General features: G+C 38.3%; 1 protein-coding gene across 4 annotated transcripts in view; it reads right to left on the bottom strand.

Annotated features, from left to right (window-relative positions):
- LRRC4C (leucine rich repeat containing 4C) overlaps positions 1 to 22187 on the bottom strand; it is a 1433039-nt gene that overhangs the window by 218027 nt on the left and 1192825 nt on the right. For all 4 annotated transcript variants that reach the window (XM_060399524.1, XM_060399525.1, XM_042233372.2 and 1 more), the window contains one exon: positions 12602 to 12698. The gene's annotated coding sequence lies outside the window, so the exon portion shown is untranslated. The remainder of the gene's footprint in view (positions 1 to 12601; positions 12699 to 22187) is intronic.

The raw sequence follows: 22187 nt of genomic DNA on the forward strand, positions 1-22187 counted from the left end.
AGTAGTGATGAGAACAGAGTTATGAGATTAACAGTGATAGATTTCACATACTAGCTATGGAGTACTTAGATTTACCCATGCCTTAAACTACATGATCTTGACTTTGGCAAAAATGTGCTAGATAAAATATGCATGATCCATAAGAGAAAAAAAATTAATAAATAGGACTTCGCCAGAGTTAAAAGCTTTAACTCTTAAAAAGACACTTTTTTTTTAAAGATAAGGGAAAGATAAGCTACAGAATGGAAGACAATATTTACAAATCTCACAAAAGATATAACCAAAATACATAAAGAACTCACAAAACTGAACAAGGAAACAGACAACTCTAACAAGAATAATGGCAAATAAACCATAAGCCATAGAGATGCCAAGTAAGCATGTTAAAAGATGCTCAACATCATTAGTGATTAGGGAAATGCAAGTTAAAAACCAACATGAGATACTACACTCCTATTAAAATGACTAAGATCAGTAAGTGTTGGCAAGAAAGAGAGGGGTCTAGAACTATCAGTCACTGCTGGTAGGACTGTAAAATGGTAGGAGAGTTTGATACCATAAGATCCAACCGCTCTACTGAGTATTTATGCAAAAAAATGAAAGCATGTGACCATACAAAGATTTGTTAACCAATGTTCATAGTATCTTTAATTGCAATAGCTAAAAACTGGAAATAACCAAATGCACATCAAAACCTGAATGAATTAGCAAACGGCAGTATAAATATATATAATGGAATATTACTCACCAATAAAAAGCACTGCACTTTTGAGACAAAATGATGTGAATAAATATAAGAATGAGAATAAATATGAGAATATGTGACTTCCCTGGTGGTTCAGACAGTAAAGTGTCTGTCTACAATGTGGGCGACCCGGGTTTGATCCCTGGGTTGGGAAGATCCCTTGGAGAAGGAAATGGCAATCCACTCCAATATTATTGTACTCATGACTAAGTGACTTCACTTTCACTTTCATTGCCTGGAAAATCCCATGGACAGAAGAGCCTGGTAGGCTACAGTCCATGGGGTCGCAAAGAGTCGGACACGACTGAGCGACTTCACTTTCACTCACTTTGAGACAAAATGATGTGAATAAATATGAGAATAATTATGAAAAGAATGTGGATTTAAAAATTACATACTGTATGATTCCTTTTACATAAAACTCCAGCAAATAAAAGTGAATCTGTAATGACAGAGAAAAGATCAAGAATGGCTTGGGAGCGTGTTGGAGGAGAAGAGTCAGAATACAAGGAGGACAAAGAGAACATCAGGGAAATTAAGGGATGATGGATAAGGTTATTATCTTGATTATCATGATTGTGGTGATCGTTTGACAGTGTTTACATAAGCCCAGGCTTATGATATTGCATTTTTCAAATATGTCCAGTTTATTTTCTACCAATTATACCTCAAAAGTGTGGAGATAAAATAAATGGGAAGGGAGAAATCAAATGAATAATGCAAGGAAGGACACAGTTGCAATCTGGGCACAGCAACTGCTGCCACATGTTCAGATCATAGAGGATGAAACAACAGAGGAAGTTGTCAGAAGTGTGTGAATAGCAAGGTAGGTAAGAGCAGAATTCTGAAGTCAGACTCCCTAAGTTCAAACCCTGACTTTGCCACTTGCTAACTGTGTGACCTTGGATGATTAATTTTTCTTAGTTTGTTCATATTAGAAAACAGAGGGGCTTCCCTGGTGGTCCAGTGGCCAAGATCCCATGCTCCCAATGCAGGCGGTCCAGGTTTGACCCCTGGTCAGAGAACTAGATCCCACAGGGCGCAACTAAAAGTTTGCGTGTCACACCTAAAGATCTGCATGCTGCAATCCAGGTCAGGCGCAGCCAAAAGCAAATAAACAAAAAAGAGAGAGAGAGAGAGAGAGAGAGAGAGGAAAATGGAAATAAAAATGGTACCAGCCTCAGAGGGTTATTTTGAGGGTTAAATAAATATGCAAACTTAATATATGCCAAGTTGAGACATATAAAATATCCCATGCAACATGACATGGTTATAATAATTTGGGCCATTCCTGTTATTGTTTTTTAACAGTTGTATTGAGATATAACCCACATACCATGCAATTCACTCATTTAAACGGACGATTCACTTGTAACATTTTGTCTCCTCAACAAGAACCTCCTTACCCATTAGTGGTCAGGTCATTCCCATCTTCCTCCCTTGCCTCTGGCAACCACTAATCAGCTTTCTGTTTCTATAGATTTGCTTAATCTGTATTCAAATTGATATCGAACTATATCCATATCATATTCATATTCAACATTTCATATAAATGGAATCATACCATATGTCATCTTTTATGTCTGTTTTTTTCCGCTCAATATAATGTTTTCAAGTTTCATCTATGTCATAGAATATAGCAGAACTTCATTCATTTTGTGGCTAAATACTTTTCCATTGTGTGGATGTGGATCCTTTATTCCAGTTATTATTATGACAGAATGAAGTGTTTTTGACCAAAGGGGAAGGGAGAAGGAAGGAGCAGAAGTGTGATCTTAGTACTGCCCAGAAGCCCAGGAACAACAGTTATATTTGACTAGAGAAAAGAAAAAAAACAGAGAAAAGAAAGACTGGTGAAAGAAGGACATTGAACATTTCACAAACACATGTCAGAGACTCGCACATTTCCTTAGGGCTGGCACCCCCAGAAGTCCAGGGAATAACAGGTGACTCATTTATGCTATATAGAGGCAACTGAAAGAAGAAATTCTTGCTTTCTGACTCCCTAGTTCTGTTAGCGTGGGCAAGTCACTTCACTCCTTGAAATGTCAGTCTGCTCCAGTCAGCTTCCCACCCCTCCATTCATCCCCTCCAGCCCTGGGCTTCCTCCCAGCCCCCTTGTGAGCATCGTATCTTATGAAGGTAAAAGTATTTTGTTAACCAGAACATATTTTTTAAAGGAAAAACCTGCTTCCATAGTACAGTGTGCTGGAGGCATTTTGAAATGTTTTCTGATAAGCAAAACATGCTCTATAGAGCCCTGAATTTCTTAGGAATTGATAGCTAAGTAAAGAAGAAATCAGAAGACAAATCATGACCCAGCTAGTCATTGCAGTTAGTTAAAAATGTTCTGATAGATGCCGACGCCCTGGCAGGTAGGACTCTATTCTCTTAATGTTTACTTTGTACCACATTGTTGGCCACAATTTCCAGGATATGGTGGCATCTCAATATACATATTTTTAAAGAAAAACCCAAATTGCATATTACTGTGCATCAGTTAATGTGTGCTTTATTTTCACTGAGACAGTAAAGAGGTATTATTGATAGTAGTAACCTAGCTTATGTTTAACGAACATGTACTGTGTGTCTACGAGTTTGCTAAGTTCCTTACATGCAAAACCCTGCCGTATAGAGGATCCAAAGACAAGAGAAATAAGTAACTGTTTCAAGTTTTAAAAGTAATCTGCAAAGCTGGGGCTTCACCCCAGTTTGATTTAAAGCCAAAATCCTTGAAAAGGAGGGCTCCCCAGGTGGGGCTAGTGATACAGAATCCATCTGCCAGGGCAGGATACACAAGAGAGAGAGATTTGATACTTGGGTCAGGAAGATCCCTCAGAGACAGAAATGGCAACCCACTCCAGTGTGCTTGCCTGGAGAAAATCCCATGGACAGAGGAACCTGGTGAGTGACAGTCCATAGGGTCGCAAAGAGTTGGACACAACTGAAGTGACTTAGCACACATTCATCCTTGAAAAGGATTTCAGTTTACTTTTTTTTTTTTCGTTAGAGTTAAGTATAATCATTACATATTATCTCATGTACAAAGGGTTTTAGAGTCTAAAGAAAGGATCTGGAGAGGGTGTCTTGTTTTGCCTTTTGTTTAGACTCCACTTAAAAATACTCTGAAAAGCACACACATCGAGGCTGCTATCTGAGCCTCCTGAACTCGTTCACCTGCGCCATCGCCTAATTCAAATTACACTCTTTGAAGACACTGAGAACTCTTGGAATCCTTTGTGTCATCCTCTCTGCCCAAATCGAAAATGTCTCCATACTCTGGGCCACCATACTTTACTCTGTCACTTTTCCCCAAAACTTTTCAAAACTCAGTTCATCCATGAAATCCGTGATCAAGGCGGAAGCCGCCCAGACATTCTGTTAATATCCTCAGTGTGATTGATATTTCTCTCCTGCAGCGTGGCAAGAAAGCATATGCGTATATGTGGGCAAGCATATATATCTTTATGTTAATGTGCATCTGTTCCTCTCATCTCTACCATATACTATTAAGATATTAAGCTCCTCGGGTCTGTCCCTGCTCCCCTCCACAGAGGAGAACTTGAATTCACCTGGGTCACCACAGTGTCTAACTCCCTGGCCTGATATACATGTGCAATAAACATTTACTGAATGAGTGAGTGAGTGGGTGAGGGCTCCACGTGGCAGTGGCAACCTTGAAGGGAAATCTTACCTGGCACACAGAGAAAATAAGATCATGTATAAATTAACCGCAAATAGCTTGTCTTCTCGGGTATTTTATTTTTAAGCATTCTTAGCTGAAAGGTGCTGTGGAACAGCTGAGACTTCGCAGGTAATTTTCATTTCACCTCTGTTTCCCAAATAGTTACCACTTAGCAAATATACCACCCTTAGAGTGTGCTTTTCCCCCTTCAGGTACGATACTACCATACAATACTATATGCTTTGGACATCTTTCCATTTTAAAGCTATGGAGAGCTTTCATATAATGTTATTAATATGTGTGTGTGTGTGTGTGTGTGTGTGTGTGTTGTGTGTATGCTCAGTCTATCAGTCGTGTCTGACTGTTTGTGACCCCATGACTATAGCTCATAAGACTCCTCTGTCCATGGGATTTCCCAGGCAAGAATAGTGGAGTGGGTTGTCATTTCCTTCTCTAGGGGATTTTTTCCCAATCCAGGGATCCAACAGGAATCTCCTGCATCTCCTACATTGCCAGGAGAATTCTTTACCACTGAGCTACACCTGGGAAGCCCCCAGCAAGTGCCATTGGCAAGTGCCAATTTGTAGTTGACACCCTCTTTTGTTATTAAAAGAAGAAGAGGCATATCTGAAACATCTAAAGTCTGAGCCCTGTGGGCCTCTGGCTTGGTTAAATCTGATGTCAGTCTGATTTATTAATTAACAGTAATAATGTTAATTATCACTGTTGCTTCAAACAACAGTCACCATAAATAGACATTGTAATGTGTTCAGTTCTACACAGAGTCAGGAGAGCTGCCAAAGTTTAAGAATATTTGAATCATACAGCCTAGATTTTAGTCCCAGCTTCACCTCCTTTCTATTTGAATGGCCTTGAACACTTACTTAACTTCTCTCCCCCTCAATATCTCTATCTTTGAAATGAAGGTAGAAAGGGTGCTTGAGGATTCATTGAGATAATTCCTGTGAAGGAGCTTGGTTCCAGGAAGTCATTCCTCCATTACTGTTACCAGCCATTATTTTAATAGTAATGATAAGAGGTTCCCATTCAAAACCTCTTAGCAGAGAAATTCCTAATCTTTCATGGCACCAACACAGCTTCATCCAAGAATGCTAAGTGGAAAGTGATTTCCAGGGAACTTAGATTTACAACGCTGCTCCTGCCTTAGCCTTAACTGCAAAGGACGCTTTCTTTACCTCAGGATCACTAACTACTCCATGCAGGCAGTATGACAGTGGTTCTTGTGGACAAAAAATGTTGCCTGCCCTTTCTTGTACACAACAAATGTTGCCCTGCATCAAGCCATCAGCCACTGCAGTCACCCCCAAATGGTGAACCCTTAGGGAAATTCAATGGAGAAAAATAGAATATTGGTCTTAGATAGTTAAAACGCATATCGAAGGGATAATTTTGATGGGCCCAGACTCTTGCATCTTCCTACACATAGAAAAGTATGAAAATCATTTATTTGAGATATCTAATTTTTATGATTAGCAGTAATCTCTGGATGATGAAATGTGTATATATATATATATATATATATATATATATATTTTTTTTTTCCCAGGAAAATCTCCGGTAGAATGCTCTTCCTCCGTTACCTCTTTGGAACAGTTCCTCAGAGCTACCTGAAAGGCTGATTCCTGGGCTATAGTCCTCAGTAAGTTCCTCAAATGAAACATCACTGTCAACTTTTAGATTTTTTGGTTTTCCTTTTTGGTCGATATTTCAATATTCTAGAAGGGGCAGTGCCAACAATCTGGATGAAAGGAGAGAGGGCTTAAAGGGCATTAAGTCAAGCATTTAGTTGCTTCCAAATATTGAATAGTGGTTCTACAAGGGCTCAAGATCTCCCAAGCCGGACTCAGTGGGGGCCCTTTCTTGTGTACTTTACAAGCTTGAAGGATTGTGAATTTGTCATCTTCTTCACTGTCACTCATGCACTCCTTTCACTGAGAATCGGGTAAATTCCACAGCAGGAATCATCTTGGCTTTACCCTATTACCTAGCACGTGTGTTACTGCCTTCCTCTTTCAGCCATCCCCAATGCCTCTTTTCAGTCCCCTAGCCCTGGGAGGTGTATCTCTCAGTCTTGTTTAATCCTATTTGTAAATGACAACTGGTTTTGTTTAGTTTTAAGTTCCCCCCCCTCATGCTTTTTAATCATATTGTTAGTGGCCACAATCCCTCAAATCTGACATACAGCAACAGTGAAGAGATGCTACCACTTATAAACTAGGACAATAGGAGTCACACCTCAGCCCCATTTCCAGGAAAACATGATAAATCCACAGATTCACTTCCTTTCAAGGCTCCCTTCTGGAGTAAAAACAGTATGGATTATAAAGAGGTAGTATGTGTGTATGGTTTTTTCATAGAAGTAGAGGGTCTTGTCTTACCCTTTGAAGAACTTTTCCCTTAATCTGCCATTTATTTTATTCTCTCAAATTGTATACTTACATGTCTATTTATTTCTATTAAAAACTAATATATTAAAAAAATAAGCCATAATCCTATCACTCAGATTCTTTTTATATATATAGAGCACATAACGTATATGTAACATATAATTATTGATGTCACTCTTGCATAAATTCCTGTAATCAGATTTCTAAATTGCTAATGTATTGTGAATATGTCTCATGTCTATATATTCAGAGCAGCAGCATCATTGCTAATGACTGAATAGTGGTTTATTACATCAATAGGCCATATTATAATAAATCCTTTGTTTTTCAGACATTTGGGTTGTTTCCCATAGATTGCACCTATTTATATTGCTGCAAAGATTATGCATGTACATATATCTATATTCATTTGTTCAGTGATTTCTTTAAGATGAGTCTTAGAAAAGAAAATATCAGGTCAGGGGCAGGCACATTTTAAAGACTTCTGACAACATGCCATGTTAGTCTCCAGAAACTGACATCAAGTTACACTATCAACAATTTTATAAAACACTATTTCTCTACACTCTTGCCACTACTGGGTGTTTTAACTCAATTTTTAATTTAAAGATGCTAGGAGGAGGCATCCCATAGGGCTTGAAATCTCCCTGAATAAGGCTACATAAGAATTATGGTGTAAAGATTTGTTAACCAGGGCCTGAGTCATGGGAATGTGGGCATGCTTTTTCTATAACCATGAATTCCGTGAGTCAGATCTAATAACTATTTCAGTCACGATCAATACTGCCCAAAGAGACAACCCAAACTGGAAAAAAAAAAAAAAAAAGCTGTGTACTTTTTATCCAAAAATTCCCATGGATGTGATAATAGCAAATATCCTTCTAGTTCTGTTTAGACTGGGGCAATAATATTGTTTCACTTGAAATTACATTTTAGACATGGGAATGTAATTTATAGATATATTTCCAGGAATAAGAGAAATTCTATCTGTTCTTAAATAAAATGCCAATCATCAAGGAACAGCCACTGTAACTTAACCTATGTAGATATCTATTTTTTGTATATGAATCACAAACCTGACAAGGCTATTTGCAAATTTACTTGTTCCAATCTGTTGCTCTGTTCATATAACCACCTTTCAGAAGACAATAATTCTCAGTCCTTCTATTAGCAAGGAGAAATCAGAAATGAGTACTGGTAGGCCAATTCTTAATAACATTTCCAAATGGGACAAAAGTCTGTATGCCAGAGTTCATACGCAATACATAGGGAAGAGCTATGGTAGTTAATCAAAGGAATGGTTGGATTTTCTAATCTCCCCTAAGATTTTAATATGTTTTTGCAAAAGATTCTTGGAAAATTTCCCTAAATACTCAAAAGTCCTATAGAACTCATATCCATTCATTTTACTAACTGACTCAAAATCTGATTAGAAACTTCACAAATCTCAAAATAAAATTAAAATTAGAATGCTACCACTATAATCTGATTTTATTTTGATGTGATTTATTGGTACCCAGGAATCAGGTAGCCTTGAACTTCTGAGATAAATTCTTTAAGATAAATCTATCAGGGATGGATAGTAGTTTCCTCTTAAGTTACCTGTGTCTTTTTGTTTTATGTTTTTTCATTTTGGTTTACTAATACTATGCTAAAAGCCTGATGTATATAGGCTTTGAAGATATGGAGAAAGGGGAGGAAATTGGTATTGACTCATTTAAAAACAGATGGTTAAACATGTATATTTTGAAAAATTGTCTAATTCATTGAATATTAATTATTCATTCAATCACTTTTTTTCAACTAACATTTACTAAATATCAACAGTGAGTACATCTTTCATTGAACTTAATCTGGAAGAAACTTGAGGTGTTAAATTAGGATTCTAAATTAAGATTTGCATTTGTTTCTTTCTGGAATAGAAAGCCTTACTGACCTAGGACTTCTTTATCCCTCTTTAAAGGTTTTTTGTTTGTGAAAGATTCTTAGGTTTGGGTACCCCAGTAAATTTCATTTTTATATGCCCTTACTTGTTCTGTTCTTTCTTTAAGCATAAGATTTTTAATTCTAGGGGAACTACTTGATGTCATACATTCAAGCTTACATAAAATTTGCAGAAATGCAACTTTTGAGTGTCAGGTTAAAAGGTTGATCAATCTGGTAGTCCCTTGACATTTTTAAAGAATATACCCAAGAGACATTTGCTAATAATCAACTTTCCAAATGTCACTATAGCACATATATTTCTGTAATTACCCATGTTAATAGGTGATACACACTTTGTGCTGTAAGGTGGTGTGTAATAAATATTACTAAATATAAACTCCTTCATCTGGGGGATAGCCCTATCTCATATTTGATTACTGTTAATTAATCATGATTAATTATTCTCCATGATATGTATTTTGGGTGGAATGGCAAATCCAGAAGACCACTGTTCCATCATTGAAGATAAAATTATCCAATCCATATGGATTCTTTTGCTATTCCTGTATAACCCAGGGCAGGACAAATCACTTATATCTGACCAAATCGCATGAACAAAATAAATCAAAATTGTCTTGCATGATCTTGAATCTCAGATGAAGAAATATCAGTATGAAAGGAACAGGATTTGTTCATTCTAAAAGCACCATTCAGTTGAAAATATTAAGTGGGTACTGCTGCTAAGACCTTCCACAGATACTTGTCTTGGTTTATGGCCCTATACTAAATCTATTATTTTACTTTTCTTCAAGCTTATGATTTTTTCCCTTTAATTCCAAGAAATTCCCTTTCCTTGGTTTTATTTTTACCAACAAATACATGCAATGGACAGATGATATAATAAATTATAATTACAATTCCCATTGATACAAGTCCACTGAAAAGTAGTTAAGCTCACTTACTACCTAGATAAACTATTTCCTTCATACCATCTTCACAGAATGATTAAAGAGTATGCCTAAAGATTTTAAAATTACTATATGCATGTAATGAGCTTTTTAAAAATAGCTAAAACCACAAATGCCGGCAGTCTATCATATTTGCTCTATGACAATACAGACCACGTGTCCATTGTGCTTCTGATAATACATGATGTCTAATAGGCAGTTGGCAAAATTTCTGCTTAGAATCTGGCTTGATTCTTAGAGCAAGCATCTCCATCACAATGCTGTGGCTACTTCCATCGCTCAGGAGGGATTCTCTTAGTATTCCACTAGGTTAACAAAATCCTCATGCAAACTTTGGAGAGCCCTTCCTTTTCTTAGCAGGAGTCTCGTATTTTTCAATAGTATTAGGGAAGGATACTTATTCTGTATTTCTACTTTATTTCTCCATGAAAAAAAAAAAAAAAACCTCCATTATCTTAGCTATACTTACTTCTCTTTACTCATCTTACTCTCTCCTTTTTTGGTCATTAGAATTACTTATGTGATTGGTAAATTGGGCAGCCAGATTTTATCAGTTGTACTTTAACACATTCTTTCACTTTCCTCTTTAGGATGGGATATTTACACATAGATACACTCATCCCTGCTTCTCCATGCTGGAAATTTTATAGGGCAGGCTGCCATGTCAGGGGAGCCTGCAGTTGCCCCAGACTTCCTGGAATAAATGGGTAAATCTATTCGATGGTGGGGTTAAATGTTAGGAATGTTTGTTGCACAGTGAAACAACATTGATCCTCAGTGCAAAGAAATCAGTGCAAACATTTCATCAATGCAAAGAAATAGAGGAAAACAATAGACTGGGAAAGACTAGAAATCTCTTCAAGAAAATTAGGGGTACCAAGGGAACATGTCATGCAAAGATGGGCACAATAAAAGACAGAAACGGTATGGACCTAACAGAAGATATTAAGAAGAGGTGGCAAGAATACACAGAAAGTGAAAGTGAAGTCACTCAGTCATGTCCGACTCTTTGTGACCCCATGGACTGTAGTCTACCAGGCTCCTCCATCCATGGGATTTTCCAGGCAAGAATACTGGAGTGGGTTGCCATTCCCTTCTCCAGGAGATCTTCCCGATCCAGGGATTGAACCTGGGTCTCTATCACTGTAGGCAGATGCCTTACCATCTGAGCCACCAGGAAGTACAAAAAAGATCTTAATGACCCAAATAACCAAGATGGTGTGATCACTCACCTAGAGCCAAACTTTCTGGAATGTGAAGTCAAGTGGACCTTAGGAAATGTCACTATGAGCAAAGCTAGTGGAGATGATGGCATTCCAGTCGAGCTATTTCAAATCCTAAAAGATGATGCTGTGAAAGTGCTGCACTCAATATGCCAGCAAATTTCAGGTTTCATTTCAATCCCAAAGAAAGGCAATGCCAAAGAATGCTCAAATTACCACACAATGGCACTCATTTCACAGGGTAGCAAAATAATGCTCAAAATTCTCCAAGCCAGGCTTCAACAGTATGTAAACCATGAACTTCCAGATGTTCAAGCTGGATTTAGAAAAGGCAGAGGAACCAGAGATGAAATTGCCAACATCTGTTGCATCATTGAAAAAATGAGAGTCCCAGAAAAACATTTACTTCTGCGTTACTGACTATGCCAAAGCCATTGACTGTGTGTATCACAACAAACTGTGGAAAATTCATAAAGAAATGGGACTATCAGACCATTTTATTTGTCTCCTGAGAAATCTGTATGTAGGTCAAGAAGTAACAGAATTGGACATGGAGAAAGAGACTGGTTCCAGTTCATGAAAGGAGTACGTCAAGGCTATATATTGTCACCCTGCTTATTTAACTTACATGCAAAGTACATCATGTGGAATGATGGGCTGCCTGAAGCACAAGCTGGAATCAAGATTGCCAGGAGAAATATCAATAACCTCAGATATGCCGATGACACCAGCCATATGTCAGAATGTGAAGAACTAAAGAGCTTCTTGATGAAAGTGAAAGAGGAGAGTGAAAAATCTGTCTTAAAACTCAACATTCAGAAAACTAAGATCATGGCATCTGGTCCCATCACTTCACAGCAAATAGCTGGGGAAACAATGGAAACAGTGGCAGACTTGATTTTCTTGGGCTCCAAAATGACTGCAGATGGTGATTGCAGCCATGAAATTAAAAGACACATGCTCCTTTTAAGAAAAGCTATGACCAACATAGACAGCATATTAAAAAGCAGAGACAATACTTTGCCAACCAAGGTCCATCTAGACAAAGCTATGGTTTTCCCAGTGATCATGTATGGATGTGAGAGTTGGACCATAAAGAAATATGACCACTGAAGAATTGATGCTTTTGAACTGTGGTATTGGACAAGATTCTTGAGAGCCCCATGGACTGCAAGGAGATCCAACCAGTCCATCCTAAAGGAGATCAGTCCTGGGTGTTCATTGGAAGGACTGATGCTGAACCTGAAGCTCCAATACTTTGGCCACCTGATACGAAGAACTGACTCTTTGGATAAGACCCTGATGCTAGCAAAGATTGAAGGAAGGAGGAGAAGGAGACAACAGAGGATGAGATGGTTAGATGGTACCACTGACTCGATGGACATGAGTCTGAGTGAGCTCTGGGAGTTCGTGATGGACAGGGAAGCCTGGCATGCTGCAGTCCATGGGTCCCAAAGAGTCGGACAGTGAGTGACTGAACTGAATTGAGAAAACATTCTCAGATATTAACTGTATCATTTATAGAAAGTGGAATCTGGCTCTCCATTTCTTTACTCTTTTGACTTCTAGAACATCACTGTTTCCCCTCAACTTTTTAAGCTAAAATAAAAGTTGCAAGAAAGCAGTTAGTGGTACCTGGAACTTACCTTATCAAAATTTCTCCACAGGTCCTGATCTTCCTGAGAAAATCCAAAAAGGTTAAAGAAGTTTTCTGGATTTCTGTAGATAATGTTTCTTTTATACCTGGAGGAAGATAACATAAATATCATATGTTTAAATCATACTGTGAAATTGAGAACAAATTGAGGGTTAGATATGCCAGCTTGTCATACTCCCCCAATATAATTTATTTCATCATTCATCTTTTTAATATAGATATTGATATAAACGTCAACATATAGGTGCAGATACAGCACTGTAGCCCACCAGGCTCCTCCGTCCATGGGATTTTCCAGGCAAAAGTACTGGAATGGGTTGGCATTTCCTTCTCCAGGGGATGTTTCCAACCCTGGGATCAAACCCAGTTCTCCTGCATTGTGGGCAGAGGCTTTACCACCTAAGTCACCAGAGAAGGGTCCTTGCATTGTATAATTGAAGTGTGTTACCTATCATATGTATTTCATTGCAGAAATTTTCTATCTATGAATAAATTTTTGTACATAAATCTTGAGAAACTTCTTACTTTAAAAAAATGTATTTATTTATTTATTTCCCTTTGCTGGATCTTAGCTGTAGATGCAAGTTCTTTGATCTCTGTTGCTGCATATGAAATCTTTGGTTGTGGCATGCAAATTCTTAGTTGTAGCATGTGGGATCTAGTTCCCTGACAAGTGATCAGATCCAAGCCCCCTGTTTTGCGGGTGCAGAGTCTTAGCCACTGGAACACCAGGGATGTCCCAAGAGACTGCTTACTCTTACCTCATCCCCTGTCATGAGCTCAGAACAACAGAGATGATTATCTGTTTATTTTAACCCTAATAGCCAAATGGACATTAAAAAAAGCCTAGAAAATATACACTGTAATTTACAGCTTTCTGTTTGATATATCAAAGAAAATAAGTAAATATGGGTGTTGGAGTAATAATCAGGACTAGATTCAATTCATAACCCTACTATAATTAGCTAGGAAATTTGGGGCAAGTATCCAAACCTCTCTGAGTCTTTATCTCTCCATGTATAAAATTAAGAGCTTTGTGCAGAATTGCCTCCAAGTCCTCTCCCATCTTTCAAATCCTGTGATAATTTTCCTTGAGGATCTGGTGTGATGTAGGTAGAATGATCAGAAAGAATTTATGGTTCCAAACCCCTCATGTTTAGATAAAGCCTGAATTTTTCAAAAATTTATTCCAGGTACTCAATTCCCGGCTTCTATCTCTGCTGGACAATTAGTTACTTGTAAGTAAATGATACAAAGTTGACTGTAATCAGTTATTTTCAGGTTTTTCTATTGAGTAAGTCAACAGTGTATCTCATGGAGCTTAACAAAATTGAACTTTTAATTCACAGGATTCATAATCCTCTGGGGCCAGTGACTTAGCTGTCTGTCTTCCTGCTATTCTAACATTGAGAGAAAGAAATCTGAATTCTCTAGAAACTGGGAAAACTAAAGGCTACTTGTAAAATCGCTTACAAAATTTTCCATTATATCATGCGTTCCCTCCATCCCTACCATATATCTTCAAAGGAAAAAATATTTGGGGGAGAAATATTCATATTTAATTGATATCTCATGTATCATTGTCCTGCAAAAACAATAATTACTAAAATTGAGAATTAAGTAATAACTGAAATTACTATTTATAAGGATAATTTTAAAACTAACCCATGAACATTTTTTGTTGTCATTATTAAAATAATGGATATTAATTTAAACTCTTTATTTTATAGATTAAGCCTTACAAGTACCCTATGTATCCTGAAATTTTTGATTTATGATTCTCATTCTATAGGTGAAAAAACTGAGGCATGAGTCAATTGCACAAAAAGAGATGATAAGTGGCAGTTAGCAGGCCTGTGTGATCCCAGTGCCTATAGTCCTTACTATGCTATGTACTGTAGCTCTGTGACCTTGCTGGCTACCCCTAGGCCACCAGATATTTAATTTGAGTAGGTTCTCTCAGTCTGTTATTATCTGAATGCACTGGTAATATTCATCTTTTGATGTATGGAGGTCTTGTCTGATTTCTCTCTAGGACTATGGTTTTTGTATTTCATTTCTGTGTTCATGGGAACAAAATGCTGCTTTCTCCATCTTGGCCTAAATTTTCTGCCTGGCATTTAGCAGGTTTCAAAGAAATGTGTTGCAAGCAGAATGTTTACTTTGTATGCATGTGACTATAGAGAACTGATCTAGGTGGGGCTGCCTGTAGGGCAGAGGCATCAGATGTGAAGAAACTCTGGAGTGGGTGTTTGTGAAGAGAAGAACCAGGCAGAGGGTTTGTTGATCAGAAGAAAATGAATCATATCATAACACAAATTCACAGAACGTGGGGCTGGAAGAGGCCTCACTAATCAATTAGTTCAAATTTCATAGTGTGTAGGTGAAGGAAATAAGATACAAGGTGCTTAGGAACTAGGAACCAGGCTTCTGGATTTCTTCCATCCCCTGAACTTCTCCATTGTGACACCAAATCCTTAATTACACATTCATATGCATCTCTTCAAAAAGAAATCCATTATTCTAGGTCTGTATGTATCAGTCCATCTGTGTGATTTAAGATTCAGCGCACTGCTTATGAAAGACTTTGAGGTGAAACCAACATGACCCCTAGGGCCACCCACATCCCTTCCTGTTTGTGGAACTAGAGGAAAGTGACATTCTCTTTCTGGGACAGTTTCCTAATCTGTAAAATAGGGTAAAGAGAGAAGCTCCCTCTCTCTGCTGCTTTGGGGACTAAGTGACAAATTGTTTTGAGACTTTTTTTATCAGGATCTAGCACAGAGCAAGAAAGTATATATAAAAATTTTCATCATCATTGTCATCAGCAGCATTATTTCTCTTACGTGGTGTCTTAAGACATCCTTTGAAAAATGTGTTTTCCTTTTAAATAAAGACACATCCCAATGAAAGGGAACTCTGGATGAAGAACTAAGAAAATTGACTGAAATCACCAGCATGATCAGACTTTAAGTTTCTCATCAGTGAAATGGAAAAGACACTGATCTCCATTTATATTTGAAATTACATGTGCAATATTCTGAAATAATAGATTCAGAATTTGATCTTTTTGCTGAGGACTGTCCAAATCAGTTGCACTCAGAGCCAGAGGTTCTCATATAAGCTAGACCTTATAACTAAAACAAATGATCTTACATGAGAAAACAAGAGAGAGAAAAAGAGAAAGCCTTATTTTTTTTCTTAATTATAAGTTGGTGTGAAGAGATGTCCATTTGGATTCTGCTGCTACACAGCTCAGTTATGCAATATTCATACAAAAATAGTTCCAAATCAATACAACATGTTTTAAATTTACATTAACATTTAAATTAATGAGAAGCTCAATGTGAATTATGGAGTTTTAGCTGTTTAGGACTATGTTCTTTCTTGCCAACTTGGAACAGGGTCTATTGACTCACCTTCTGAGTCTCATAAACAGCTTCCAGACTTTATATGTTTTCAGTGCCAGAGGACTTTCAGGCTGGTGAAAGCTGCCATATTGACATCACCAGGGAATGAAATTGGCCCTCTCCACCAAAGACATAAAATGCTTCCAGCAACGACACACACTTTCCCTGAAAGGAAGATTGCCATACATAGTTGTCAAGTCTGGGAATGCCCTAAGATCGGAGCTTACTCCACATCCCCTGGTCTCCATTCATTTATTGATAGATATTTCTAGACCACCAACAATGGGCATAGAACTGCTAAAACAATACAGATTCTTCTTCAAGGGACTCATATTCTATTGAAGGATACAGTCACCTATGTAAATATACAAACATTTTTAGGATAATCTGCCATCTTCTATGATAAAAGAAAGTACATAGTGGGTGCAATTAGAGGCATTTGAATTAGATTGGAGGAGAATGAAGAACAGCTTTCTGAAGAAACAAGACTTGAAAGACAGGTTAGAATTAGACCAAAAAAAAAAAAAAAAGGAGACAATCTAGAAAAGACCTCAAGACTTTGCTTCAGTGAACAAGAAGTTCTGAATGATTAGCAAGAAATGTAGGGCAAGGTTGTGTCTGTATGTGTGTGTGTGTGTGTGTGTGTGTGTACACACACGCACACAAAGACAGAACTGTGGATGTCGGAGATTAGCATGCATGGTTAGGCATGGACAAGCTCATGAGATATCTCACATGCCACACTGAGAAGTAGGAACACAATTCTTAAAATGGTATAGATGTAGATGGTCTGTTGTATTCTTCTTTTGATAAGCTTGTAGAGGAGTTTCAAGTTCACACAAAAATTGAATGAAAAATACAGAGTTCCCCTATTTTTCCTATCCCTAAACATAAAAATTCATTGGAAGGACTGATGCTGAAGCTGAAACTCCAATACCTTGGCCACCTGATACAAAGAACTTACTCATTTGAAAAGACCCTGTTGATGGGAAAGATCAAAGGCAGTTTGAGAAGGGGAAGACAGAGGATGAGATTGTTGGACGGCATCACCGACTCAATGGGCATGAGTTTGGGTGAACTCCGGGAGTTGGTGATGGACAGGGAGGCCTGGCATGCTGTGGTCCATGGGGTCGCAAAGAGTGGGACACGACTGAGGGACTGAACTGACTGAAACAGGAAAAACCTCCCACGCTATGGACATCCCCCAGAACAGTGATACATTAGTTACAATTAATGACCCTACATCGACACATCTTTATCACTTGAAGCTTATAGTTTGCATTAGAGTTCACTCTTGGTATTGTATATTTTATGGGTTTGGACAAAAGTGTACTGACACGTGGAGCTTCCCAGGTGGCACAGTGGTAGAGAATCTGTCTGCCAATGCAGAAGAAGCAGGAGATCTGGGTTCAATACCTGAGACAGGAAAATCCCCTCGAGCAGGAAACAGCAACACACTGCAGTATTCCTGCCTGGAAAATTCCATGGACAGAGGAGCCTGGCAAGCTACAGTCCATAGGGTCTCAAAGAGTTGGACACAAAGCAACTGAATAAACACACACATACTGACTTGTATCAACCATTATAGTATCATGCAGAGTGGTTTCAGTTCAGTCACTCAGTCGTGTCTGACTCTTTGCGACCCCATGAATCACAGCAGGCCAGGCCTCCCTGTCTATCACCAATGCCTGGAGTTCACTCAGACTCATGTCCATCGAGTCAGTGATGCCATCCAGCCATCTCATCCTCTGTCATCCCCTTCTCCTCCTGCCCCCAATCCCTCCCAGCATCAGGGTCTTTGCCAATGAGTCAACTCTTCACATGAGGTGGCCAAAGTACTGGAGGTTCAGCCTCAGCACCAGTCCTTCCAATGAACACCCAGGAATGGTCTCCTTCAGAATGGGCTGGTTGGATCCCTTGCAGTCCAAGGGACTCTCAGAGTCTTCTCCAACACCACAGTTCAAACGCATCAATTCCTTGGTGCTCAGCCTTCTTCACAGTCCAACTCTCACATCCATACATGACCACTGGAACAACCATAGCCTTGACTAGATGGACCTTTGTTGGCAAAGTAATGTCTCTGCTTTTGAATATGCTATCTAGGTTGGTCATAACTTTCTTTCCAAGGAGTAAGTATCTTTTAATTTCATGGCTGCAGTCACCATCTGCAGTGATTTTGGAGCCCCCAAAATTAAAGTCTGACACTGTTTCCACTGTTTCCCTATCTATTTCCCATGAAGTGATGGGAACAGATGCCATCATCTTCGTTTTCTGAATGTTGAGTTTTAAGCCAACCTTTTCACTCTCCTCTTTCACTTTCATCAAGAGGCTTTTTAGTTCCTCTTTACTTTCTGCCATAAGGGTGGTGTCATCTGCGTATCTGAGGTTATTGATATTTCTCCCGGCAATCTTGATTCCAGCTTCTGCTTCTTCCAGCCCAGCATTTCTCATGATGTACTCTGCATATAAGTTAAATAAGCAGGGTGACAATATACAGTCCTGACATGCTCTTTTTCCTATTTGGAACCAGTCGGTTGTTCCATGTCCAGTTCTAAGTGTTGCTTCCTGACCTGCATACAGGTTTCTCAAGAGGCAGGTCAGGTGGTCTGGTATTCCCATCACTTTCAGAATTTTCCATAGTTTATTGTGATCCACACCGTCAAAGGTTTTGGCATAGTCAATAAAGCAGAAATAGATGTTTTTCTGGAACTCTCTTGCTTTTCCATGATCCAGCGGATGTTGGCAATTAGATCTCTGGTTCCTCTGCCTTTTCTAAATCCAGCTTGAACATCTGGAAGTTCATGGTTCATGTACTGCTGAAGCCTGGCTTGGAGAATTTTGAGCATGACTTTACTAGCATGTGAGATGAGTGCAATTGTGCAGTAGTTTGAACATTCTTTGGCATTGCCTTTCTTGGGATTGGAATGGAAACTGACCTTTTCCAGTCCTGTGGCCACTGCTGAGTTTTCCAAATTTGCTGGCATATTGAGTGCAGCACTTTCACAGCATTATCGTTCAGGATTTGAAACAGCTCCACTGGAATTCCATCAGCTCCACTAGCTTTGTTTGTAGTGATGCTTTCTAAGGCCCACTTGACTTCACATTCCAGGATGTCTGGCTCTAGGTGAGTGATCACACCATCGTGATTATCTGGGTTGTGAAGCTCTTTTTTGTACAGTTCTGTGTATTCTTACCACTTCTTCTTAATATCTTTTGCTTCTGTTAGGTCCATACTATTTCTGTCCTTTATCGAGCCCATCTTTGCATGAAATATTCCCTTGGTATCTCTAATTTTCTTGAAGAGATCTCTATTCTTTCCCATTCTGTTGTTTTCCTCTATTTCTTTGCATTGATCGCTGAGGAAGGCTTTCTTATCTCTCCTTGCTATTCTTTGGAACTCTGCATTCAGATGCTTATAGCATTCCTTTTCTCCTTTGCTTTTCACCTCTCTTCTTTTCACAGCTATTTGTAAGGCCTCCCGAGACAGCCATTTTGCTTTTTTGCATTTCTTTTCCATGGGGTGTTCTTGATCCCTGTCTCCTGTACAATGTTACGAACCTCCATCCATAGTTCTTCAGGCACTCTATATATCAGATCTAGTCCCTTAAATCTATTTCTCACTTCCACTGTATAATCATAAGGGATTTGATTTAGGTCTTACCTGAATAGTCTAGTGGTTTTCCCTGCTTTCTTCAATTTAAGTCTGAATTTGGCATAAGGAATTCATGATCTGAGCCACAGTCACCTCCAGGTCTTGTTTTTGCTGACTGTAGAGAGATTCTCCATCTTTGGCTGCAAAGAATATAATCAATCTGATTTCGGTGTTGACCATCTGGTGATGTCCATGTGTAGAGTCTTCTCTTGTGTGGTTGGAAGAGGGTGTTTGCTATGACCAATGTGTTTTCTTGGCAAAACTCTATTAGCCTTTGCCCTGCTCCATTCTGTATTCCAAGGCCAAATTTGCCTACTACCCCAGGTGTTTCTTGACTTCCTACTTCTGTATTCCAGTCCCCTATAATAAAAATGACATCTTTTTTGGGTGTTAGTTCTAAAAGGTCTTGTAGGTCTTCATAGAACTGTTCAACTTTAGCTTCTTCAGCATTACTGGTTGGGGCATAGACTAGGATTACTGTGATATTGATTGGTTTGACTTGGAAACGAACAGAGATCATTCTATCGTTTTTGAGATTGCATCCAAGTACTGCATTTTGGACTCCTTTGTTGACCATGATGGCTACTCCATTTCTTCTGAGGGATTCATGCCCACAGTAGTAGATATAATGGTCATCTGAGTTAAATTCACCCATTCTAGTCCATCTTAGTTCGCTGATTCCTAGAATGTCCATCTTCACTCTTGCCATCTCCTGTTTGACCACTTCCAATTTGCCTTGATTCATGGACCTGATATTCCAGGTTCCTATGCAATATTGCTCTTTACAGCATTGGACCTTGCTTCTATCACCAGCCACATCCACAACTGGGTATTGTTTTTGCTTTGGCTCCATCCTTTCATTCTTTCTGGAGTTATTTCTCCACTGATCTCCAGTAGCATATTGGACACCTACCAACCTGGGGAGTTCCCCTTTCATATCCTACCATTTTGCCTTTCCATACTGTTCATGGGGTTCTCAAAGCAAGAAAATAGTTTAATTGCCCTAAAAATCTTTTGTGCTCCATCTATTCATCCCTTTCCACTCCCCACTGACCCAGGGCAACAAATGACATTTTTTATTGTCTCCTTTGTTTTGACTTTTCTAGAACTTCAAATAGTTGGAATCATATAGTACATAGTCTTTTAAGATTGGCTTCTTTCCCTTAATAATATGCATTTAAATTTCTCCATGTTTTATTTCTGGCTTGATAAGTCATTTCTTTTTACTATTGAATAATATTCCATTGTGTAGATGTACAACAGTTTATTTACATATTCACCTATTGAAAGGCATCTTGGTTGCCTCCAAGTTTTGGCAATTATAAGTAAATCTTCTATAAACATCCATGTGCAAGTGTTTGCAGACATAAGTTTTCAACTCCTTTGGGTGAATACCAAGAAGCTTAATTGCTGAATCATATGATAAGAGTATATTCAGTTTCAAAAGAAATCACCAAACTGTCTTTCAAAGTACCTGTAAAATTTTGCATTCTCATCAGCAATGAATGAGATTTCTTATTGCTCCACATCCTCACCAACATTTGATGTTGTCAGTATTTTTAATTTTGGAAATTCTGATAGGTGTGTAGTGGTGTGTTATTGCTGTTTTCATTTGAATTCCTTAATGCCATATGATATGGAACATCTCTTCATATATTTATTCATTATTTATATATCTTCTTTGGTGTAGTGTCTATTGGGTCTTTGCCCTATTTTTTAATGGGGTTATTTGTTTTCATATTGTTGAATTTTACATGTTAACCATTTTAGATAACTGTCCATTATCAGATGTGTCTTCTGCAAACATTTTCTCCCCTTCCTTGCATTCTTGACAGTGTCTTTCACAGAACAGAATTTTTAAAATTTTAATAAACTTTATCAACTATTTTATTCATGGATTATACCTTTGGTGGCATGACTAAATACTCATTGCCATAGTCAATGTCATCTGGAATTTCCTGTATATTAGCAATTTTATACTTTTGCATTTTACATTTAGGTCTACAGTACATTTTGAGTTAAATTTTGTGAAAGGTATAAGGTTTATGTCTAGATTTTTTTTTCTTTTTTTACATTGTGAATGTCTACTTGTTTCAGCATGATTTGTTGAAAGACTGTCTTTGTTCCATTGTATTGCCTTTGCTTCTTTGTCAAGACTATGTGAGTCTTTTTCTAGACTCTTTACTCTGTTGCAGTGATATATTTGTCCATTCTTTCACCAGTGGCTTCACTGTCATAATTACTGTAGCTTTACAGTAAGTCTTGAAGTCTAGTATTGTCAGTCCTCTGACTTTGTCTCCTTCAATATTTTGCCTCTCCATGGAAATTTTAGAGGAACTTCTCAGTGGCTCTCCTGCAATGCAGGACATGCAGGTTTGATCCCTGGTTTGGGAAGATCCCCTGGAGAATGAAACAGAAATCCACTCCAGTATTCTTGCTTGTGAAATCCCATGGAATAGAGGAGCCTGATGGGCTATAGTCCATGTGGTCACAAGAGTCAGACACATCTTAGG

The sequence above is a fragment of the Ovis aries genome, chromosome 15, assembly GCF_016772045.2.
Source record: "Ovis aries strain OAR_USU_Benz2616 breed Rambouillet chromosome 15, ARS-UI_Ramb_v3.0, whole genome shotgun sequence".
Classification (NCBI taxonomy): Eukaryota; Metazoa; Chordata; class Mammalia; order Artiodactyla; family Bovidae; genus Ovis; species Ovis aries.